Here is a 26,748-nt window from a genome sequence, read left to right on the forward strand (position 1 = left end):
GGAACCAAATGACGATTTGAATGTTTTATTATATAATTTTTAATTACACATAAGTTAACATGCTAGGAAAAAGCTAAAGGTAAAATAGTTTAGTAACTTGAATTGACAAAAACCTCTCCAAAATTCCCAGATAGATAACTATAAAACAAACCAAACAACAACAAAACCCTATGTACATTCAAAATGAACAGTGATTTCTATACAAACAGAATTATGCATATTTAATGAATCTGTGGGACTTATCCCTATAAAATTATTTCAGATTGCCCTAATGTGCAAACACTATTAGCTCTTTATTACTGTAATATTGATTCTGTGTTCTTTTTTTAAACTTCTCTTTCCCAGATTAAAATAATTTATTTCAAACAACATGTTTTCTAATATTGTAACATGCAAACCACAATGAACATGGTCATTGATAGGACCTGTAGAGTAAATGATATATATCCCATTTAAACCATAGACATTTTGGTAGGTTACATATAACTTTTATATTATTCCTTTCTAACAGATAATGTGCATTTGAAATCAAGAAAACCTCTGAACTAAAATAAGACACTTTAATTTATTATGGGTTGGGCTGGAAATCTTCTTTTATGTGCTGCTTACCCAGGTCAGCTTTCTGCCTGTAATGATCAATAGTCCATCTCCTAAAACTAAAAATACTGGTCTGATAACTGTAATCCTGCCTTTTAACTAAAATAACTGTTCTAAGCTCAAGAGATAAGGGTGCTCGACAATCTCCTTATACATTGCAAAGATTATTTGCAAGATTAAGTTGACCCTGTAACCTCTTCTTACACCCTTGGCTTAAAACGTTTAGTTTTCTCCTATAGAAGTTGAGGAGCTGGAAGCAGAGCTGCCCTAACAAATGTTTGTTGAATGATAGATTGTAGAAGATATAGCTAAAGTCAATAAGAAACAGTTATAGCACCCAGGAAGTGTCTTGTAACAAGTTTAAATTTAATTTTTAAAAAGCTATTTCAAATTTTTAGCCAATGATTATACTTGGCTTCTGAAAAATAGGTACATCAACTAGCCATATTTTAAATATATTTATCATGTTGGAACTGGTTTAGAGAAACAGATTACAGAATGAAGTAGTCCCAGATGTTGAAATATTGGTTTTCCTATGATGCCTATTGACCCCCTTTGGAGTGTTCTCTGATCGGTGTATGTTCATGTATTAAGTCATTATGGGCCAGAGCCTCAGCTGGTGTAAATCAGAGTACTTCCATTGAAGTCACTATATTCTAGACATCATGAGATCTTTACTGATCACAGGTCGACTGTTTTGTCTCTCATCCGAAAGATGGCACAGTTAGCACCACAGTGTGCTCTGGTGTCAGGCTAGAACACTGGTTCAGCACTAATTCAATCCAAAGAGTGTAACTTACTAAATAAGAACGGCCATACTGGGTCAGACCAAGATCCATCTGGCCCAGTATCCTGACTTCCGACAGTGGTCAATGCCAGGTGCCCCAGTTGGAATGAACAGAACAGGTAATCATCAAGCAATCCCTTCTCTGTCGCCCATTCCCAGCTTCTGGCAAACAGAGGCTAGAGACACCATCCATAGGCACCGACTCCCCTGAGTGCGCCGTGTCCCCACTCTGCCTACCTCCCAGCGCTTGCCACTGCCAAACAGCTGTTGGAGGGAGGGGGAGGAGCCAGAATGTGGCACACTCAGGGGAGGAGGCGGGGGCCACAGCAGGGATTTGGGGAAGGAGTTGTAATAGGGGCAGAGCTGGGGCAGGACTTTGGGGAGGTGGCAGGACAGGGGTGGAGTCAAGGCAGAGCTAGGGGTAGAGGGGGTCCAGCACCCACTGGCGCAAGCAGAAGTCAACACCTAGGACACCATCCCTGTCCATCCTGTCTGATAGCCATTGATAGACCTATTCTCCATGAATTTATCTAGTTCTTTTTTGAACCCTACTGTAGTCTTGGCCTTCACAACATCATCTGGCAGGGAGTTCCACAGTTTAACTGTGCTTTGCATGAAAAAAATACTTCCTTTTGTTTGTTTTAAGCCTGCTGCCTGTTAATTTCATTTGGTGTTCCCTAGTTCTTGTGTTATGAGAAGGGGTAAATAACACTTCCTTATTTACTTTCTCCACACCTGTCATGATTTTATAGACCTCTATCTCATATCCCCCCTTAATCATCTCTTTTCTAAGCTGAAAAGTCCCAGTCTTATTAATCTCTCCTCATACAGCAGCCATTCCATACCCCTAATCATTTTTGTTGTCCTTTTCTGAACTTTTCCAATATATCTCTTTTGAGATGGTGTGACCACACCTGCACACAGTATTCAAGATGTGGGTGTACCATGGATTTATATAGAGGCAATATGATATTTTCTGTCTTATTATCTATCCCTTTCTTTCTGTTCACTTTTATGACTGCTTGTCACAGGACACAGACTCACCCGACAGCAACTCCTGCTGGTCATCTTGGGGAATTAGCATCCAGCCTCCAGAGCACCTCCTTCAGGCCAGTGTCTCACCACCCCTAACCCCCCATGTCTCTCCCAGACCCCAGTACCCTTGTCTTGGGTGCTGCCCCCTGGCAGAACCCCCACAGTTCTGGGTCTCCCCCTCCCAGGGGAACACCCACCCACTATCCCTATCTCACCTCAGTCTTAGGCTACTGCCAGTCACCAACTAGCCCCCGCTCCCTGGGGCAGACTGCAGTATAAGCCACTCATCACAGGTGAGGGGGTTTGGACCTGCTGCCTCTGCCTACCCATGGCTGCCCCTGCATCTAATGGGCCTTCCCAGGCCTGCAGCTTTCCTTGGCCTGAGCTTTCCAGCTCCCTTGGCCTTCCCCAGCCCTTCTCCCAATTTAGGTACTTTCTCAGCCTGGCAGCCAGGCCCCTCTCTCTCCAAGCTAGAGAGAGTTTCTAGGGGAACTTCTGGCTCAATGCATTTATAGAGCCAGCTGGGCCCTTTTTGGGCATGGCCCTCAGCTGCCGCCACTTCCCCCAATCAGCTGGGGTTTTGCTCCCTTCCCCAGCCCCAGCCCTAGCCCTCTGCAGGGCTTTTCTAACCCCTTCAGGGCTGGAGCAGATGCTCTCCCTGCTACACTGCCGCTACACATTGAGTGGATGTTTTCAGAGAACTATCAACAATGACGCCAAGATCTCTTTCTTGAGTGGTAACAGCTAATTTAGACCCCATCATTTTATATGTATAGTTGGGATTATGTTTGGCAATGTGCATTACTTTGCATTTATCGACATTGAATTTCATCTGCCAATTTGTTGCCCAGTCACCCAGTTTTGAGAGATCCTTTTGTAGCTCTTCGCAATCTGCCTGGGACTTAACTATCTTGAGTAGTTTTGTATCATCTGAAAATTTGGCCACCTCACTGTTTACCCCTTTTTCCAGATCATTTATGAATATGTTAAATAGGACTGGTCCTAGTACAGGCCCCTGGGGGACACCACTATTTACCTCTCTCCATTCTGAACACTGACCATTTAGTCCTACCCTTTGTTTCCTATCTTTTAACCAGTTACCAATCCATGAGAGAACCTTCCCTTTTATCCCATGACTGCTTACTTTGCTTAAGACCCTTTGCTGAGGGACCTTCTCAAAGGCTTTCTGAATATCTAAGTACACTATATTCACTGGATCCCCCTTGTCCACATGCTTGTTGACCCCCCTCAAAGAATTCTAGTAGATTAGTGAGGCATGATTTCCCTTTACAAAAACCATGTTGACTACTCCCCAACAAATTATGTTCATCTATGTGTCTGACAATTTTGTTCTTTACTATAGTTTCAACACGTTTGCCTGGTACTGAAGTCAAGCTTACCAGCATGTAATTGCTGGGGTCACCTCTGGAGCCCTTTTTAAAAATTGGTATCACATTAGCTATCCTCCAATCACCAATACAGTTTCTTGAAGCACTTTATATTTTCCTTATAGGCTTCCTGTCCAAGTGCTGACCCAGCCCAATCTATTTTAGTTTGTAAAAATCTGATTTGCTGCAGCACTATGCCACTGGTTTAACCAAAAGGTGCTGTTCTAATACTATTACATTTACTACTAATAATTAAGGCTACATTTTAGTCACGGGCATTTTTAGTAAAAGTCATGGACAGGTCACCAGCAGTAAACAAAAATTCATGAAGCCCTAGCCCCTCCACTGTCTAGGAGCTGCAGGGCCATGCCAGTAGGAGCCGGGGAGCTCCTCACCCTGAGGTAAGCACCCCCCAGCACCCTCCAACCCCTTTCTCCTAGCCCTGAGCCCCGTCCCACACGGCTGCTGCTAGTCCAGGAACTGTCCAGCTTGGAGGTTTTAGACATGGGCTTGGTTAGCCTCGGCACCTAAAAGTTCATATATGGAAAAGTTTGAATGCTTAAGTGCCCCTTTTAGAGCCTCACATCTGTCAAACCACACGACCCTTCCTTCCTCATACAGACCCAATGACTCTCACCCATCCCTATAAGACACCCCAACAGTCTTGGGCTCGAATTGTCATATGGTGGAGGGTGGAAGGGAATGGTGGTATTCTCTTCCACCCCATTCTCTCCCGCCCTCTACTTGTGGGTGGCCTGCAGCCCACTCGCCCTCCAGATTCTTTCTCTCAGCATCATCAGTGGGGCAGGCAAGTCTGCCCGCTCTTTTCTTCTTCTCCTTGACCCTATGCATTCCTCTGGATCCAGCTGAGCTGCATCTGGCCCTTCAACACACACTAGGGCAGAGAGGCCCAAGAGTCCACTGTAGTAGGCAGGAGTGTGGAGATACCAATACTCCACTACTTCACATGTGTAGCTTAATTAATTAGTTATTACAGGGACCTTTGAAATCTTACAGGGAAAGGCACTGTGATAGGACATTGTTTTTATTACTATTTATTATGGTAACCACTGTTAATTTGTCTTCATAGTTCCCACCTGAGTAAGCACGGATCATACCTGGTTTGATGATGATGTTTCATTCTTTCAGATTGTAGACTCAACAAGACAACAGTGTATTATCCATTTATACATTGTCAAGGTTATCTTCACAGCAAACAGGCTTGAAACAGCAGATTTTTAAATGAAAACGATGACGGTATGGCTGTCTTTTCACGTCTTTGAAAATCAGGCCACTAGCAGGTACCAAAAAATCAGCATCCTCATTCTGCTTCTCCATCCCTGGACCAGGTTCATCAAGCATGGTCAAGATAATAATAAACATCACAGGAATCGATCTCATAGGGCAGTAACACTGGCCTTTAACCAGCAGCAGCAGCAGCAACAATGTAGAAAGTTGGGAAGATGGAGATGTTGATAGGGTTAAATTAAGTTTTCATGTGTCTAAAAACTGAAGTGCCGTAGAAATTTCCTTTGATTAATTTGACAATATTTGTACCTGCCAATAAGCCAATACTATTAAAAGATGCCTTTTATGGGTGATAAATGAGTAATAGAGATTCCAAAACAATGCCATTAGATCAGCTTTCTGAATAGAGAGGTGTGCTAATTTGCTTTTAAAATCCTTTTCTAAATAATTGTAAAAATATGAAGAATTCATACCCTAGAAATATTTGTATTGGTCTTACACAATGCTGTGTCTTTGCCTCTCAAGTTCTGATCTGTAGACCAAACACTTCTGTTCTGAGCACCAGCACAATAAGTTTTCAGCAGGTGCTGGTCAAAAAACAGAAAAAAAATTCACTGTGAAAAGCTATATATTTTCCCAGCAAGTTGTTTGTCTGACCTTGATTTTGCCAGCTATTAGTTCCAGAAGCAAAATATTTCATTCTCAGACTCTCATTCGTCACCTTGGAGATTATAGTCATTAGGGCTAATGAGTTCCCTTTTCATATAAGCATAGAATTGTAGGACTGGAAGAGACCTCGAGAAATCATCTAGTCCAGTCCCCTGCACTCATGGCAGGACTAAGTATTATCTAGACCATCCCTGAAAGGTGTTTGTCTGACCTGCTCTTAAAAATCTCCAGTGATTGGAGATTTCACAACCTCCCTAGGCAATTTAGTCCAGTGCTTAACCACCCTGACAGTTAGGAATTTTTTCCTAATGACCAACCTAAAACATCCTTGCTGCAATTTAAGCCCATTGCTTCTTGTCCTATCGTCAGAGGTTAAGGAGAAAATTTTTTCTCCCTCCTCCTTGTAACACCATTTATGTACTTGATAACTGTTATCATGTCCCCTCTCAGACTTCTCTTCTTTAGACTAAACAAACCCAGTTTTTTCAGTCTTCCGTCACAGGTCATTTTTTCTAGACCTTTAATCATTTTTGTCACTCTTCTCTGGACTTTCTCCAATTTGTCCACATCTTTCCTGGAATGTGGCACCCAGATTTACATAATACTCAGTTTGTTAACTCTTTTGAAGTCTAATTTTTGAGTTGTTCCCTTGGCCCAAGGTTCCCATCATACATATTGGGATCAGGATGATAGCTCCTTGTCTAGCTGAACAATTGGTCTGTCATCTATGGGCTACATCTTTGTGCAGCTCAATCTATAAAGCAAGACGTTGAGACCTTGATATTGATTTAAGGGTCCAGTACAGGTGCTATGTATCACATCTTCACTAACTGCTAAAGGAATATTTAATCAGTACACTTTCCCCAACTAGGTTGCTTTGGAAATGCTACCTGAACTGTAAGTTATTTGGATTTTTTAATTACTTTATGTGGCAAAATCTGTTGCATGACAGCCCCAGTTAAAAGAGTTAAACTTAAATGCATAAAGACCTTAAACAAACCATCTGTCGGAAGCAAAGAAATTCATTTATCCTCTCAGTGAGGTCATCATGCAAATCATACACACATACACACACACGAACAAAACAGAAAAGAAAAAGTAAATTAATTTTCTAAACTGGAAATGTGTGGGGAAATCAAAACATACTCTGAGGCAGAGAATGTGGTATACATGTTCAGGGTTTTGTAATGGTCATGCAACTGTGTGTGTGAAAATTTTGCATTAACCTATAAGTCATCTCTGCTTCCCATCAGGATCCTACAGTATGCTCAGAGCACTGCTGTGTACCTATCACTCTCACTATGGCAACCCCTTGCTTGAGTCCCCTGCATTAGGATCCTGTGCCGGAATGCACTTAATCATGTGCATATCTTTAAGCATGTAAGTCATTCCATTGAAGCCAGTGAGGTTGCCCACACTCTTAACTTTAAGCATCTGCTTAGTGCTTTGCTGGATTGGAGCCTAGCTCCTGATTTACTTCCATATCCTATTCAAACACTTCATCCACATTTTCAAGGCTCTTTTCAGATCCACCCTTAGCTTTATCTTACGTCTCTTCTAATACTTTTCCCTTCTCCCAACCTATGTTATCAGCGCATCTTTCCTTGACACTATGCTCATTTCCTTCTCCTGTAAGCAGCTGTGTGCCCCCTCCCATGACTCCCCCTGTGCTTGAAATATCTCCTGTGATCATGTGCACCACAACACCACACTGTTGTCCTTCAGATCCCTCCTCCAGACTCCTTTTTGTCAGCAGCATTTTACATTGTTCACCCCCCCCACACACACACACACCTCAGCTTTCATGCTGAACACCTTCCATAAACCCTAATATGTTAAACTTTTGGATATTTTTTTTTAATCTAAAGGACCTAACAAGATGTGTACATAATATTAACCACATCTCATGAGTGGTCACTGTTGTAACGCTCTTCCTCCTATACTACCTTACCAAACCCCTTTGTTATTGTCACTTCCTTTGCTGTGCAAATTCTAAATGAGATTGTAAGAGCCTTTAGGGACCTGTCATTATATTTACCAGTCAAGCACCATGCACACCACAGAAATGTATACATAATAAAAATAATAATCTAATAACGCAGTTCCTGTTATCTGTACACTGTTGTCCAGATTCTGATCTTAGTTGCACTGCTTTAAACAGTGTGACAGAAAGGAAATAAAATATAAAACATGCATGTCCCAGCACTCAGATAGCCAAACTATATATAAACACACGCTCAGCACCAGCTTCTTCATAGATATAAAACTTGCAATGGGAAAATCTCCAAAGGTTCAGATTTTTGAATGCTTCTCTGAAATAACTGGACCTACAAAGGACTCCATCAAGCCATGCAACTTTCTGTCGCCAAACAAATTTACTCCCCTCTGCCCTACAGCCCCTATCCCTGGTGTTGTCTTCTTGTGGGGAAGAAGTTGTGGGGAGCCTTCTAGGGCAATTTTGGACTATGGACTGTTCTCCTTTTCACTGTCTTCAGAGGATAGTTATTCAAGGCTACTCTTCCCCACCTCAAATCTTGGATGGTCTTCTTGGGTGATGATTAACAAAGAACTGTACCAGCTGCGCTGTTTGTTTTATTTTTCTGCCTGGCCCAGAGACGGCACACAAAATACACTGATTCCTTCTGAGAAAATGAATTAAAACAGTGTCTGCTAATTGTCAACAGCACATGAAGTATGATCAATCAGGGCACTAGAGCAGAACAAATACCATGTGCATTACACAACCAATCTCAATCACCTTCTCAAAAAGTTCAAAACTAAAGAAAAGAAATTGAAAATTTGCTGCAAATTTTTCAAGTCATCCTCTTATCATTTGTCACATTTTTACATGAAATTTCCATACAGAGTTTAGAGCTTTTGTAAAATAGTTTCAATTTTGTAAATCTTATACATGCTCAAAACCAAGCAAATATCAACAACAAAAGACTTCTCTACAAAAATGTTGCCTAGCCCTAGGATTGGGCCACATTGTGCAGTTTTTTCTACAGTTATTTATTGAAGTCAATGGGAGAGTTGCCAAAGTAAGAGCTATTGGATTTGGCCCAGTGCAGTTATCAGTGAAGATAAGGGAGAATGAATCAAGGGCAGCTTTTTTCCCCTTTACAATTCATAAATAGGCATGATATAATTTGTAGTTATTTTAGGATGAGATTTTTATAAGTGCTCAACATTGGCTTAACTTTGATCCCATTGAAGTCACTGGAGTAGGGAGCTCTGTCCCCCAAGCCCCAGCTGAGGCCCAGTGTGCTGCTCTAGCTGTGTTAAGTGACAAGAAATCCCTGTACCTGGTAGTGGGACAGCAGGAACTGTGTAAAGCTACCCTGGATAATTCTAATGACCATGCGCAAGCTGCAGCATAGGGGGCATTCTGGGAGTGGAAGGACAGCCTTAGAGCTGTCTAGATTACTCCAGAGACTGCACTGTACCCCAAAGCAGACCAGACTCCAGTAGTATAAAGGTGGGTTGAAACTACCCTAGTTTCCCTCCCACCAGTCAAAGCGCAGAATGTCACCCTAGGTGTTTTACTACTGACTTCAACAGGAGCAGAGTTAGGCCAACACTGAGCACTTTGGAAAAATCTCACCTTTAGAGTTTGTCTGCACATGGAGTTATTCTGGAGCAAGAGTGTCCACATACAGTGTTATTCAAGAATAGCTATTGTTTAAATTCACACCCTACCTGTATCCAAAGTAGCTTCCAAGTGTAAATATACTCTTAGTGTTGTGATGCCTGAGCCTGCAAACCCTGACAGGAGGAGGCATTAGTTATGTGAGTAGCCCCATTGACGTAAATAGGACTATTTAAATGTGTCACTGCTCTTTAGATCAGTTTGTCATCTAAAGGCCAGCATTCTCTGGGATGTGTGTGAGAGAATTTGCAGGATCCAGGCATATTTTTAGATTAAACAATGTTGTTATTTTTAATAGGCCATCTTCTAACATCTCATGCTCAGTATAATAAAGGGGACACAAAGAAAGCAATGGTGACAAAGAGTAGTTAAAGCCAATTCCTTCCAGGTTTTGGCTTTCAAAATGTTTGTATCATTTTTGGCAAAAAAAAAAAAAAAAAAAAATGTGGGAGTGGTAGCAACAGTGAGTGAGAGCTTCACAGGCTGGACAAAAGTTTCATTTTTGCCAACAGCAAAGAAATTATAAAAACAAATTCTTGGCTGAAAACTTAAAAGGATAGGTTTGGAATGTTCTCTTAAAGCACACTACAATCTCAGAGCTTCTAGTCGGTCATACCCCAGATAAAGCAGTTTGTTTATATATTATCCTTTTCCATATAAAATGGATTCTATAATTGAAGAGCTTTAACTATAAATCCTGGTTTTGTGGCTCACACATGTTAGACATTTGATTTTTCGTCATATAGTATAATATTTTTATTAAATTAACTATTTCTCATATGTATGTATACACACCATTTTTTTGCAACTAGCAGTGCTAATCAAACGATACTAGTTTCATATAGCAAATATAGGCCTAATTTTCTTCTTAGTGTAAATTCAGAGTAACCCCACTGAACTCAGTAGAGTTCCTCAGGATTTACACCAATGTAACTTAGAGCAGCATCTGGCACACAGTATTTAGTAAAACCTTTGACAGTTGTACCTTAGAGTTTGGTTTCAGATCTTATCTTTGCATTTTGTTTTAAAGAAAATCAGACACATAGATCTGTCAGGATTAAACAAATGTGTCACAATTTGTTATCTAAAGTGCAGCATTCTCTGAAATATGCTTATATTTATAACCAAAAAAGATTAGAACTTGACAAGTATTCACTAGTATTTAGCATTGACCGTGGCAGCAAAGGAAACTTGGTGTCTTGTAGCGGGTACTAAGCCCCTCACAGGACCAGGTTCCAGTGCTGAAACTAACCATATAAAATACACATCTGAATTCTGTTTATTATTGAAAACAAATCACCGAGAGCCAAATCCTGGTCCCATTCACTTCACTGCAAATGGCAGTTAAAGTTAGATACTAAAGATAAAATCCTGCCCATTGGCATCTATGACTAAACTCCCTTTGACTTTAATACGTACAGGATTTTACTCTGTATCTTCAAAGATTGGGAGAATTTAAGAAAACCTATCAGTGTTATTGAATTTGGATAATCATTTGCAAAGGAGATAATTAGTTTTTATTGCCTGAATAAATAGTATTTGTGCCCCTCTTAGTTCTGCTGAGTAGTTTGCTGTTGCTTGTGGCGAATGCTACTTATTAGGCCTAAAGTATTTGCGTTGTCAAATGAGAGACAACAGACCTTGTAGAAGGTGTGGTCTAATTTATATGAACTTACACTATTTCTTGTGGAACTCCATCTGACTCTTCACACTTTAACTCTGGCAGTAAAAATGACTTGTGCTGACAGCTGGAGTAATTGCTGCACACAGGATAAAACTGAATTTAATGTTGTTTTCTCACTTCAGTTCTAAAATATAAGTGGATTCTTGCAGATCTAAGCTGAAATGCACAGATAAATTCCTGTTCTATGCAATAAAAATGGTTTATATGTTTTTCTGGTGCTAAAACATGCAGAAGACACAAATAACTACTACTGAGTGGTAAAAAAAAAAGAATAGGGCAGAAAATAGGCAATAAATTTTATTTTTATATCCTATTCTCTTTCACGTTGCTTGTTATTTTTGAAACTCTCCAAAGGCCTGATCCAACTCCCCTTGAAGTGAACAGGAGCCCTTCCACTGACTTCATTGGGAGTTGGATCCAACCCCTAGAACTTTGCAGGCTTTAAGAAAGATGAAAGACAGTCTTTTCTCCAAAAAGTTCAGTCAGTTGTAGGGCTCTGTTTTAAACTAAACACTCCTGTTTAAAGGGCGCGAGGAGCCATCATCCACTTTTGCCGCAAAGAGGCAATTGGTCCAAATGCTTGTAAATGGAACTTATAGCAAGTGATGCAACATAAGTCATTGGACCCATCTGCTGATACATCTAAATGGTGTTGGAAAATTTGGCTACTTCCTGAAGCTGATCATACATGCAGGAAGGATGGGAGTAGCAGTGGACAACCTAATGGGTTTGGGATTTTCATAATAACCATTTTCTTAAAAGAAGTATGTAAAAATTGAATGGGAGATCACATAATTAAGGCTAAGATTTTGTCATGGTTATTTTTAGTAAAAGTCATGGACAGGTCACGGGCAATAAACAAAAATCCATGGAAGCTGTGACCTGTCTGTGACTTTTGCTGCTGCAGTTCCATGGTTTCCCCTACCACTGTGGTGGCTGGGAGCTGTGGGGTTCCCCCTCCACCCATGGCAGCTGGGAGCTACAGGGTGACCATATTTCCCGAAGAGAAAATGGGACACCACCAGTTTGCCCGAGGCATCCTCCTCCCCTTGGGTGACGCTGTTGCCTGTCGCTGGAACCCTGAAGAGGGCACCCTCAGGAATCTGGCACCTGTCGTTGGAATTTTGCAGGGGGCCCCCTGTCGCTTGTCGCTGCTGTCACCTGTCACTGGAACCCTGCCAGGGTCCCACTGGCTGTCAGCTCCAGAGGCCTGCAGCCCCTGGGACTGAAGCAGAGAATGTCAGGGAGGTCTCTGGACATCACGGATTCTGTGACTTTCCATGACCTCCGTGACATAAATGTCTTACACATAATGCATCTGATGGACAGAAATTACTGGCATGCAGCTCCCTCGTCCCAGTGAACTTTGTCACATATCTGTTGTTATAAGCTGTTTATTAGTAGGGCTCTTTTTCTTTTCTTTTTTTTTTCACTGCCAGTCCAAAAATTATTGGAAGGATCTATCTTGGATGCAATAGGTTTGGGAAACATCAAGATATGGTTTAGCAACATGCTCTCTGGCTATAAGCAGGAAAGCAAAGAATCTTCTGCACCAGGAGACCTGCTAATGGTAATTAGATCCACATTAGTCAAAATTGGGAAGAAACTTAGGGTGGATTTTTCAAAGCACTGTACTGGTTTAACTCTGCTGCCATTGACTTCAGCGGAAACAGTTCAGCCATAAATATTTTTGAAAATCCCAACCATAACAGCTCTTTGAATTCTAGAAAAGACATAAAATAATATAAGGATTCAAGAAGCTGTGATCTGCATAGTAATGACCAATGGCCTTATAGAAGCAGTGGAAGAAAAGTTAGCTGGTCTAGTGAATCAGTATAAAGAAAAGCAAGACTCGAATACCATATATACTCGTTCATTAGCCCATTCATTTATAAGCCTACCTCTCAAGATGGATAGGTAAAAATGGCAAAAATTGTATGGCCCTTTCATGAGCCGACCCTATATTTCAGGGGTTGGCAAACTTTGGCTCCGCAGCCCATCAGGGTAAGCCACTGGCGGGCTGGGACGTTTACCTAACAAAATGTCCCAGCCAGCCAGAAGCTTACCCTGATGGGCCGGGAGCCAAAGTTTGCCGACCCCTGTTGTAGATCTCTGATAATGGAAATTCTGGATTCACTTCTTTAAAAATTTGCTAAAATTTTATTTTTACTTAAAATTGTACATTTGTTATGTTATAATTGAGATAAAAGAAGTATTAATATAAACAAAATGTATGGTTATCGATTATATAATTTTTCTCAGTTCATGTCCATGTAAACAAAGCACTTAAAAACATGTGTTTCCCTAAAGTTCAATTTTCCTAGTACTAGCTGTTTGCTTTTCCTAGTATTGTTCTACTACAGGACTATATTATAATTATTTTTATAGCATGTACTTATATTGATCATAAAATAATTTATTGATGTCAATATTGCAGCCGTTTAAAGTTGCAAAGGCTTTGTTTAGTGAACTAAATTGGCTTGAGATGAATGCTAAAAGAGCAGGGCTGCAGATCTGCATGACATCTGACCCATGCATTTCACAAAATACTACACCTTACCAGCCAATCAGAAAAATATAATGAACAATAGTACTATGGTACTAGTGTCAGTCCGCTACTTTGTAATTTGATCTCTTCATGCATTTCTACCAGTGGCCCTCGTAAGTCTTGAGCCAATCTGAAAATATAATGTGCAGAATTGATGGAATCTGTAATAAAATGTAAATAGCCTGTTATCGCCACAGATATGCCAATCTACAGGACTGGTTTGAAATAAACAAAGAACAATAATAATTTGATAGTGATAAAGCAGGTGACATTCTTATATAAAGACCTACAAAATCTATAACTAAATTATTATTTTCTAAGATTTTCATACTAGTATTTAAAATGAACAATGGTGAAATCAAAAGAAAACCGTCTGCTTATCATGCAGCGTTCAAACTTAAAGTTGTTGAATATGCAGAAGCAAACAATAATTGCGCCGCTGCTCGTGAATTCTGTATCAATGAGAAGCAAGTAAGAGAATGGGGAAAACATAAAATAACACTAAAAGACATGCCAAGAAGCAAGAAAAAACGTCCAATGAGGTGCGCTTCATTTCCTGAGCTGGAGAAGGATCTCAGTGATTGGGTTGCTGAATGTTGACAAAATGGGTACATCATCACTAGAACTGGAATTCATCTGCGTGCTCTGCAAATGTCAAAAGACGACAAATACAAGTCAGTAAAGCCATCAATATTTGTCGCATCAGCAGGTTGGTGTACTCGCTTCATGAACCGTCATGTTCTCTGTCTTTGTCAGCGAACAAAGATAGCGCAAAAGCTGCCAAGAGATCTGGAAGAAAAAATCAAACCTTTCCAAAGGTTTATTATAAAACATCGAAAGGAATATGCATTTGAGCTGTCACAAATAGGAAATATGGACGAAACACCAATGACATTCGATCTCCAGAGCAACAGAACGGTAACCAATGTTGGTGAAAAAAGAGTTTTAATTAAAACCACTGGCCATGAAAAAATCCATTTTACGGTGGTTTTATTATGTTTGGCCAATGGATCAAAGCTCCCTCCTGTTGTTATTTTTAAAAGAAAAATCTTGCCTAAATACATGAAATTTCCTGCTGGTGTCATCATATGTGCACACGAAAAGGGAAGGATAGATGAAAGTGGGACTATTGAATGGCTGGAAAAAGTGTGGAAGAAGAGACCTGGAGCACTTTTCAAGAAACCTGCTATGATCGTTTGGGACATGTTCAGGGCACACAAGATGGATGAGGTGAAAAATGTGGCCAAAAAAATTAAAACTCCTTTGGCTGTAATACCTAGAGGCATAACTTCTGTTCTACAACCACTTGATGTCTGCCTCAACAAACCCTTTAAAGACGGGCTGTGCAAAATGTGGTCTGAACGGATGTGCTTAGGCATGGCGAAGTTGACAAAAAGTGGGAATCTTATGAAGTCTGAAATCAGTCTGGTCACCCAGTAGGTCAAGGATGTGTGGAAGTCCATTCCCTTGGAAATTATAGAAAAATCATTTCGGAAATGCTGTATCAACAATGCGCTCAATGGGTCAGAAGACAATGCCATATTTGATGATGACACAACAGAGGTGGATGATGAGAAAGAATCTGAGTCTGAAGACAACACTACTGACATCTACAACGACAATGCAGGTGCAGCTGTGACTGAAGTCGAGTTTAATGAACTGTTTGGTGAATCAGAGACTGATTCGGACTTTGAAGGATTTTAAGATTTTTTAAATAAGTAACTGAATGCATCCGATGAAGTGAGCTGTAGCTCACGAAAGCTTATGCTCAAATAAATTTGTTAGTCTCTAAGGTGCCGTAAGTACTCCTTTTTGCGAATACAGACTAACACGGCTGCTACTCTGAAACCTTAGAATAATATGAGACTTTAAAATCAGTAAACGGATATTTAAAACATTGACTATAATTCTGAAGGTGAATACATATTTGTTCAGTTATTATAACAACAACAGGTTTTTCATTTGATTACATTATAATACTTCTAGCAAAACCTTTGAGTGTTTCTTGTGATGCCAACTTTTAAAATATAGTAGGAGTTGGCAAACTTTGGCTCACAGCCTGTCAGGGTAAGCCACTGGTGGGCCAGGATGTTTTGTTTACCTGGAGAGTCCGCAGGCATGAAGCCCCTCAGCTCCCAGTGGCTGTGGTTTGCTGTTCCCAGCCAATGGGAGCTGCAGAGCCAGTGCTCGGGGTGGGGCAGGGCAGCATGCAGAGCCACCTAGCCGTGCCTCCTCCTAGGAGCGGGAGGGATATGTCACTGCTTGTGGGGACCTGCCCAAGATGGGTGCTGACCGGATCTAGCATCCGGCACCCCTTCCTACGCCCCAACCCCTGCCCCAAGCCCCCTCCCACACTCAAATTCCCTCCCTCTTAGTTAACCAGAATATTTTACTTACTGGCACCCCCCATTCCCTCAACATGCCAGATAACAAAACTTTTACTGTACTGAGGTTTTCCCCCAAAAGACTGAGAATGCTCATCCCAGTACTGCTCTGTCTGTCATTTTCTAGCCCAATGGTGCTGAATGTGGCCAGGGAACTCAGAAGGTAAACTTTGAAAACAACATGTTTTTAATTTCAATATTTTTTCACAGAACTTCAATTAGCCAGCTTTTAAGCTGGTGAGACAGCAGCTAGCTGACCACAGGGTGCAATACTCATAGCAGTATCCAACAAAGGTTATGATTGCCCTAAATGGAAAAATCTACTTTCTTGCAGCTTGTTCGAATGCACAGCTGCATTTGTAGCAAAACTTGCCTGTCCAAAATCTTCTACAATAATTTTTTTTTCTTTTGTCTGGCCTTGAATTTGTTGACTGGATTTTTTTCATTATATTTGAAGAACTGACCTAACTTTTGTATTGTCTTCTTTTGGACTGCTAGGCTGGAAAGGTGCCCACGTATTTATTGTTCTTTCTTTAACCATAGTTAAGTTACTGAACTAGGCTAAATCCATATTTGCATTCTGGATTTTTCCCACTTTCCTAGTATGAGAGAGTGGTTATATAGGGGAAGCAGTCTGGACGTGCTCTCCCCTTTTGGTTTTACTCATTTTGCCCAATGCTCATTCTACATCACAGAGTATTTGTATAGATATGTCTATCTCAATCACACTGGGACCCGATCCAGCAAAGCACTTGATCATGTGCTTAACTTAAGCATGTGACAAGTCTCATTGAAGTCAATAGAACTACTCACATTCTTAAAGTTAAACACATGCTTAAGTGCTTTGCTGGATTGGATGGGATGTCCTTTTCCTATTTTTGGCCCTCTTTGTTTTGTTTTTGTTTACATGGCTCAAAAGGACAGGACAACAGACAAACTGCATTGCCTTAGAATTTAGTCTATCTTTTGTTTTCTTCTGTAGCACTCATCACTGCAGTATGTAAGTACAGTAGTAGCTGGATAATTTAGTGGTTGCAAATATTATTAATCCTATTAAAAGAACTTTTAGATCACATATATTCAAGAAACCCAATTCACAGCTGTTGAGCATGAAAACCTTTGCAGAGGAAAGGTTGGGCAAAAATGTATCTGGGCTATTGATAGGGATGGATCTTCTGTAAGCACCCAGAATGTAAGATAGAGTTGTGTGAGTAGATGAAGAGCACATTCTGATCTAACTTTTATTGTCTTTAATCAAGAAAAATACGCATTGAACTCAATGGAATTTGTATACAGAATTTGGCCCTATGTCTGCTATTGGTTATTGTTATTTTTTCACATTGATTCATAAAGCTAGGAGTAGAGTACATTCTCTTCAGCTCTGGGTAAATACACATTTTCCCTTTTGAGGAGATAACAATGTTAATGATGTCTAAGTTAAGAGGAGAACTGCAAATGGAGAAAGATATGTCATATAGTGTATACAGTGCATCGTACTGCCAGCCACGGAACTTCAGTGTTAAGTTATACTGTGTAAGTTGCACTGGAACATACATTTATCTAAAGCAGGGTGATTTTATAGATCCATAAAATCTACATTTTCTCTCATGTTCTTTTTTTCTTCCATTCTTTTAGTTAGACACTCAAAGAAAACTATAAAATAAACCTTTAAATGCTGCAGAAGGTTGGGTGCAGCTTTTATTACATATCTCTGCAATTAGAACTAATTTACTGCCTTGTGAGATGGGGGGGAAAATGTGCAAGGTTCTTCTTGGATAAATATACCTCTGCAAGAAAAGCATAGCTGCTCTGTAAAAGTTATCTCCTTGTATTCAGCAAGTATCAGGGTCATTCTTTCTGCTACATACCGCAGAACGTTAATTAATGGGCCTGCAGCTGGTGGTACCACTTTGGCTGCTTCAACCCAGCCTCTTATTCCATATTTCTCAGGTTTGCATGACTAATCTTGGATCACATCCCATCATTCCCCCCCCCCCCCGCCCCAGTACAAAAAGTACTTAAGTCTGCTGGAAGGATGCCAGTCTGTCATAGAAAGAACAGAAGTGTTGTTTCTTTGCTATTTTTATCATTTCTTCAAAAAGACACACCATATTGTATTGGCAGTTGTATATTTCTAATCATCTTTCATATTATACACTTCCAGCCAAATCCTGTTTTTTCTATACTAGCCACAGGGAGTCTAAGGTACAGCTGAACCAGTATGGGTCCACTGCACAGGAGGACAGGGTTTGGAGATGTCATACAAATGGTTCCCCTCTAACATTGCAGCAGAATGCAGGGTTTCTCACGCACTAGCACGCAGAAGAGGTTGAAACAGGGCTGAAAAGGTGGACGTTGTGAAGCCATGGCTATGTAGATCCAAAGGTTATTACCCTCAGTTGCAGGGCCTTCAGCTGCCTTAGAATGAAATCTTGACCCCATTGAGGCCAATGGTAAATTCCTTTTGACTTCAATGGAAGTAAGATTTCACCCTCAGGCTTGACCTTCAACTCCTAACAGCCTAGGAAAAGTTTGTGAACAATTGTTAATCTATTTAGAATGAATCTATTTTATTTAGATAACAAATTATAGGAGTAGTTCTGCTATTCTGTGATCCGGAGGGAAGACGTCTCTCACCCATGCCTGTTCCAGGCTACTTCACCTTAGGGGTCTGGCTAGGATTTGTCGCTCAGCGGGCCTTATAAGCCAAACAAAAAGAAATAAAAACTGGCATCATTGCTTTAATTGACTTAAGCCATTGCATGTTCTTACACTTAACATTGAGACCTTAGAAGAAAAGCAGCATTAAAAGAAAAGCCAGGAAATTCAAAGGTGCAAACTCTACCTTTAATTCACGATTATTGGGAAAAAGAAAGACTTGCACCAAAATGTAACTACTTTGCTGACGCTCCATGTACCAGGACAACTGGCCAAAAGACAGATCGACCACTAGCATCAGAGATGTTGGACAAAAATCTGCCCTTTGTACCAGAGATGTCTCTTTGAAGTGCTAACATGCACAGGAATGTTTTGCCCCATTGTGCCACAAGTACACTGACTGCAGGGAGGACCAGAAGCAAAGGGGCTTAATGTCAGTTGTAACTCCTTGGTACTGACAACATCTGGAATTCAGGTCCTTAGCAAGAGTACGGTAAGACCCCACAAAGCTCTAGAAAATATGCTGGAGGGAATGCTTCTGCACTGACAATTTCCAATTGTTCTCAATGAGACAGAGGCCAGAGGCTGCCCCCAGGAAAGATGGTGGGTCCCTCTTTCAAAATGGCCACTGCCTCCTGTTGTTTCCAATGGTATTAAAGGCAAATTGCCCTCTGGGAAAATAGTGGTTCCTTGTGCTGTTGAGGGCTACTATCTTCCTTGTAATTATATCATGAGTGAAAAATGAAAAAATATTTCTTTGTCTTTAAAAATAAATTTAATCTTATCTGGAACTATAAGGGCTGTTATGCACTAACCATAATTGAATGGTTATTTCATGGCATCACTCCAAGGCAGAATTAAGGTTGTTAAGGATGCATTAATTGGGCATTTCCACACCTTAACATTTGGATTGTTTTTAAGTTTAACTTTAATTCTGAATTTCGTAGGTTTGCAGGAGTTTTTAGGAGAACTGCGACATTCATGTAATGTGTTTTATGCTAATTTACTGATATGTATCCTCAACCTTATCTTCCTCTTAATATATTTTTATCTGGGAATAATAGGAGTCCAGTTTAGCTTTTTCAGAAGAAAGTGAGTTAAATGTGTTTGCTGGATCAAAAACTGCTGCTGAAAGGGAAACCAACTTTTTGCACAATAAGAAGAGAGGGCTGTTTAAAAATACAGCTTTTTTCTCATTCTGCCCACTTTACCTGTTTCCTTTCTCATTTTTTGCCTCCTCTTTCTTCTTTTAAATTTTATGGTTTAAAAAAGCTGAATTGGGAGGCTTATACCAACTCCCAGTTCATATATCTAACCTAAATTTTAGCTATATATTTGCCCAGTCACCTTTTGAAGGATGTGACTGTGCTGGGAGAGAAAGCAGTGGTTTCTAGAGAATGTCAGAATCTTTTTTCCCACACGGAAAATTTCAAGTGTTTGGCACAGATAATTGAAAATAAAAATATTTTGGCCAAAGCCTGAAATATTTCAATTCTGAAATGACTCTACAGCTCCTCATGGTCCCAATCCCCTCTATAAATTGACCTCTGAGGATGGACTACATCCCCAAAGATGCACCACAGCCTCCCTTTTTGGTGAGAGGAGGTGATGCATCATGGGAGATGAAGCCTGGCTGGGAAGCTTAGCCCCATTCAGTTTTTTGATGAAAAATCTAACATTTTTCATGTGAAAGAGATACTTTTTGTAAAAGATTTCATTTAGTCAAAACCCCAATTTTCTGTAGAAAAACAGTTCTGACAGAGAATTTTCAACCAGCCATAGTGGTTTCCTAGTGGTTGGAGTACCACTGCAGAAGGAGAGCTGGCATCCAAATATAACCACACCACTATTGTGGGGGTGTGGGATTGCTCTGATCACTACAAGCGGGGTTAGCTGATAGCTCTTCCCTTTAACAAGATATTTTCAAAATTGTTTTATTTTCCTCCATTAATTTCTAAACCTAGGAGTCAGGCTTTCAGTTCGCACTTCAGTATAAATCTCTGTGTCAGCCACATATTGTCATGTTAGAGCTGGGTTTTACTGGCATTTTGGGGGCGGAGGTTGTTTGTCCTCCAAATTAAACAGATTCCATACAAATGAAAGTTAGTGGCTTTGTGTGCCTCTTTTGGGGCTGCCCAGTTTTCAATAACTGAAAAGCAGCTGATTTTCACAGAGTGGATGATCAGCACCCTCTGAAAATCAGGCCCTTTTAAAGTGCGTCAGGCTGGGCCCCCATAATCACTAGTCCCGTCTGAAAATCTTGGTCTAAAGATTTGACTGGAAGCATTCTGCTTGGAAGCAGATCCTCCAATTCTGATCCATCTGAATGTACAGAGCACACACATGTTATCAGGAATGTTATTAATCAGCTTTGTACTCCTTTTAAGTGTCTGTTAACACATAGATTGGTACTCTGCCATGAGAGTCTTTTTGTCTTCCCTGCAGATTGGATGGGCCTGAGTCTACAATAGTCTGCTTCCTCATTTTACTTTCTCATTCATGATCATTGAAAGAAACAGCACTTTAGGGAACTTGCAGGGCTGGATCTTTAAATGAGCAATAATTTATGGCTTTTGACCGAAGCCATTACTTGGCAGATAATGATGACCATTTTGAGGAATGAAGGACTCAGGCCAAGTCAAGGGCTCTTAACATTTGTAACTAATTATTAACTTGCTAATGACCACCAGCAAAATCCATTATTCCTTTTCCTAGCTATTTAAAGTATTTTAGGTTTGTTTTCCTCTTGGAGACCTGGTGCTGCCATCAGAGACTCTTTGGTTTGGCTCTAGGGATAATCAGTCCCATTTTCTTTGATAAGCCTATTTTGGTTCCACTTGTTGGTTGATGTTCTGCTGAAAAGCTGCACATTTACTTTCGCTCTGCTATTACATAACCACATCAAGGAGAGCTGGGAGGCCAGGTCTTTGGAGCAGGGGAAGAAGGTATTTCCTAGCGTCAGTGGCAGCACAAACATTGCTTTGCTTTTATTTTGCTTAGAGCTGTTGTGACCAATTTGCACCTAGACTGATATCATCAGTTCATCTACACCTGCGCTTTACAGGTAAGTAGGGTTTTTGGAAATGGGTTTAATAAGCTTTCAAATGTTGTTGAACCTGAAAGGGAGGGAAACCCTTAAATAAAATGTATTTACTAATCTGAACCTGCTTTTTTGAAAGGTAAGGTATTCCCAGCAGCCCCTTGGTCAGTGAGTAACAAGAGTGTTTGCTGTGCTGCTTTGTTAAGTAAGGAACTCCCTCCCCTGGACATTCAGCTCAGATCATCTCTGTCCAGTTGCTAATCTTACAGAAAATACTTCTCTGGGGGTGTTTTCTGTTTTAAATGTGTCCATTAAAGGTGTCCCATGCCCTCCTCTTTATTTTGTTTTAGGATTTCATTTGGCTTATACAATGTTTTATGATGTTTACAGTATTGTTTATTATAATGTTAACTGTACAGCAACCTGGACTCCTTAGTAGTGATGCTGGTGAGTGGATTTGTGGAACTCTATAAATAACATGACTTATGGTAAGGAGCAAGTCACAGTTCATAAAGAGGGAATACAATAATTATATGGAGTGAAACTAATGTATAGAGTCAGTGATAATACTCGGGGTCTCACATACTCCATGATGATGCCACAGCATGGAGTTTGCTGCAAAATTCCATCCCTCCCACCTGCTCTTTGCTGCAGAATTATGCTTCAGAATCTAAGCGTTCATTGTTTAAAAAGTATGTCTCTATGGCAGATAATTGTGAAGAAAACTTCTGAAACCTGAAGCAAGTGTAAACTAGTATAAGTAACCTGAAACAACAATAATAGTTAGCTCTTATACCGTGTTTTACATTAATAGATTTTTCAAGAACTTTACAAAGGAAGGTGTAAAGTGGCCAAATGTCCTAGTTTTATTGGGACAGTCTTGTTTTTTCATATGGTTTTCTATTGTCCCAGGAACTTCTTTCAAGACACAGGATATGTCCTGTATTTTAATTCCTTCTATCAAAACATTTTTATTGACTACAAAAAATATTCAAGATCTATTGCTGTAGTGGGCAAGATATGCTCTAATTATTATTTGTAATGCAATAGCTCTTGGGATCCCAAGTCACAGCCCAAGACCCAATTGTGCTAGGCACCTTACAAACACTGAACAAAAAGATGGTCCTGCCCCCAAGAGCTTAGAAACAATCTGGTGGAAGGAGCATTCAGTGTTTGGAGTGTAGAGAAAAACTGGTATGTAAAAGCTGTTCTTTTGCTCAAAGTGAAAATTAAAGACACTCGTTCAATGTTTTGTGATAAATACATTTAGACACAAAGTTACTGGGGGAAAAAACACCCCGTTCTGAGAAACATGTATGCGTCACTATGGAGTCAGAAGCTGGCAGTAGCAACACTTTTAAACATGTTTTTTTCTTTAGTCTGACTTTCATAGCTGTAAGAATATTGTCCTAAAAGTATCCCAGATTTTGACTTTTAAATCTGATCACCTTACGCAGGTCATCTCATCCCCATTTTAAAGATGGGGGTGGGGGAGGGAACTGAGGCCCAGAGAGGCGAAGTGACTTGCCCAGGGTCACATAACTAGTGAGTGGTATAGCTAAGACCAGAACCCAGCGTTCCTAAATCCCATCCAGTCATTTCTGCCCTGCCCACAAAGAGGGGTGAAAGATTAAATGCATTCCTGTCTCATTGCCAAAAGTTTTGGCTGACCCATGAGTGCTCCAAACCCCAGTTGTCTCCTGCACCTTCTCAGGAGTCCAAAGCCTCAGCTGTTCTCTGTCCAGCTGATAAAACCCAAGGCTTCGCTCCACTGGCAACCTCTCCAGTGCACTTATTTGTGTTCAGTGCATTCTGTAGCACAATGAAAATTGGGGGGGAGGGCAGAATAAAAGTAAGTGTTTAATACTAAAAACCCAGGAGAGCTTCTCTTCATCTTCAAATTCAATAAAAAGCATAAATCCTAAAAAAAAAAAAAAAAAAAATTACCACAGAATTTCAAGTAAGCCTGGGTGTAGAAATTAGGTCCGGCTTGCTGTGGACTACATTGGGTCCTCTTAACACTGAGTGCTTATACAGCAATTTTCATCTTCAAAGCACTTAAGTCTCACAATTCTCCATTTTACAGATGGGGAAACTGAGGCAGAGCGGGTAAGTGACTTGTCTGAGCCTACACAGGGACTTGAGCCCAGCTCCTTAAACTGAAATCAAGGGGAATTAGGTACCTAAATACCTCTGAGGATCTGGGCCCCACTGAAAGAGCCAGAATTAGAGTTCGGAGTTTCTGGCTCCAAATGCTGTGCTTAGATTACATCTCTCTAGGGAAGAAAGGAAACTTTCTGGCTGTAGAATTTTCAGAATTAAAACACAGCACAAATTCTGTATGTCCTACATGATCACACAGTTAAAGTAAACACAGGCCTTTTTAATGGAGAAACCTTGATATAGCTAATAAGGTAAGCTTCCAAATTCACCTGGACTAACTCTTTTTAACTGCATTCCTTCCTTTCTTTTTAATTGCATGCAATACTAGATCTTGATGAATTAGAAAATAATTGTTAGTGAAGTGGACATCTGTATAGTTATAATCTTTGCTTCCAAGACAGAAGATGGTTTGGATTACACAGATGTTCTTGTATTCTGTCACTGTTCTGTTCTGAAAGTGGGGGAAGTCAAAGGCATTTTTCCAAGACCATGATATGAGCACTAATTATTCACTGGCCATGGAATTTGATTAACAATTTTAGAGCTCTCGGCTATAGAGTAGAAAGTCAAAGGAAGGAAAAAGATGCTGTATAGGCCTGAGCCAGGAGAAAATAATGGTGGCCTTCTCAGCTGTGCAAACCCTAGAAAAACACTGGTGCTAGCTCTTAAGGGCTAATCTATCCGGGGGAAGAATCAGCATGCTGAGGAAGAGCAAAACTCTCTCATTCAGGGAACCTCAACCCAGTAAGCACCCATAGATCCTCAAATTTAGTTTATTTCTACAGACCCCCAGTCCTGTATTTTTAACCCTTTTTGCTTGCTGCAGCACTAATGGGAGTATCTCAGAGATACTGCAGCCCTTTCTTGTCACAGAGCCAGTTCTCTTTAGGTCCCCACCTTTTATCTCTTTCCTCCCCCGTTTCTTCACTTGTCACCTTTACTGCTAGCCATTGTATCACTCCTTTGCTGGCACGCAGCTACAACTTCTCCCAAGGCCACCACATGTAGATGTCTCTGCTAAAAGCATACCAGTGAGCTAGCTACTCCTCACAGCTGCTCACCCAGCTCCTCTAGCTGCTGCTCTCCCACCCTTGTATTTTGCTGCCTCTCCCAGATACGGCAGCCAACGTCACTGCACCATGCACTTAATCGGCCTCTCAACTAATATGGCGGCATGCTCAAACCCTGCTGCTTTTCCTCTCCCACAAAGGCACCATAGCGATACAAAGTTCTTTCAGACAGGGAAGACTGGACCCAGAGTCCATCAATTCCATTCCTTTAGTTGGCCAGTCTCTGAAGCGAAATTGTAAGTGCTCCTTCCCTCAAATGATGAGCTTGCTGTCTCCTCAGTAATCTCAACCTCTGCCAATCTAGCAAGTAAAGGATGTTGTTGGGAGGAGTTGAACTGCTTAATTTAAACAAAAATATATGGAATAGAAAAAGGCTTTAGGAAGGTCTTTACCATTTTCTAAAGGAGTTATTAGGATTAGGTACTAACAATTCTAAGTAAAACCGCAAACATTGATATTTTAACACTGAAACCAAATAATGTTGTCCTTATCTATTGCTTTTGTCCTCCATGGAAAGTGTTGCTATATTGGCTCCCTACTCTTCTGGGACCATAACTGAGGTTGTTTATTGATACCAATACCTTTTTAATGACACTCAACATGTATAGCTCTCAGAAATGAAGCTTGCAATGGTACACAGCTGCAGTGAGATGGAGTGAATTTCACAAGTATTGCCACATGGAAAGAATTCCACGTGAGTGATGGTACTGAATTTTTTAATCTCCTAGTACTATGAAGTATGGCAGGCCATTGGTAATCTAGAGTACATTGTGTACAAGACCCAGTAGTTGTTTCCTTATTATCTAATTAATTTTAGGCAGGGCAGGGAAACAATACATAGCTCACAAATATATCAGTCTGGAGTGGTTTCTGTCAACTGGGCCTTTATTCTGCCCTTTTCATGTGTGTGTCACAGGACAGCTTTTTATTAGGGCTCTTTATAGGAAATGAGAGAGAATCATTTTACATCATGCCCAGAAAAAATGGCATCAAACAACTTCTTCAAAGTTCACAAAAGATTTTCTGAGAACAAGTAAATGCCTACATGGTTAAATCAATCCCAGCTAATTCAGCATTTAGTAAACTCTGTCCTTACTCACACATTCTACTATTCCCAGGCAGAATAAAGAATTGGTTTATAGGGGACAATGGTGCAGATGAAAAGAAACAGAAAATAAAACCCTTTGGAAGGATGCAAGTGCAGCTCTGGAGATATAAGAATTTACTGCAGAGTGATATTTATTGCACTTGCTTCCTGGATTAGTGTGGAGAACACACACACTTTTTTCTTGCAATTCAGAGATTCAGCTCAGATAGTTTCTGAGGATAGGTCAAAGCTTAAATTTTATCCAAATCTCTGCCTTGTTCAAGCTTCAGGAGTTTGAAAGCCAGATCTGAGACACAAAAAAGGATTTGCAAAACCCACTCTAAATCCAGACTTCTTAGATCAGCTCTAAGGACTAAAAAGTTTAAGTGTATCCAAAGTCTGAGCATACCTGATGACACTGCCCACCTTCCTAGACACACATGCTGATGGCAGTGGAAACAGCTTGATCTTCCATGTGCCTCACCACCCCATTACCTCACTTAAGAATTTACACATACTATAGTAGGTCAAAATGGGGGAAACTCATGCTAATATGGGAATTTTGTACGTGACTGATGATTTTTAAGGCCAAAAGGTACCATGCTGATCATCTAACATGCTCTCCTACATAACACAGGTCATAAAATTTCATCAAGTGACTCTTGCGTCAAGCTCATAACTTCTGTAATTTTAGTGTAACCCATATGGTGGGTTTCCTCAGACCCTTTGAGGAGAACTCAT

General features: G+C 40.5%; 1 long non-coding RNA gene across 2 annotated transcripts in view; it reads right to left on the reverse strand.

Moving 5' to 3' along the window:
- Positions 1 to 26,748, reverse strand: part of LOC142072515 (uncharacterized) — an 84,357-nt gene that overhangs the window by 32,973 nt on the left and 24,636 nt on the right. The gene's annotated exons all lie outside the window — the stretch shown is intronic.

Source organism: Caretta caretta, chromosome 6, assembly GCF_965140235.1.
Source record: "Caretta caretta isolate rCarCar2 chromosome 6, rCarCar1.hap1, whole genome shotgun sequence".
Taxonomy (NCBI): Eukaryota; Metazoa; Chordata; order Testudines; family Cheloniidae; genus Caretta; species Caretta caretta.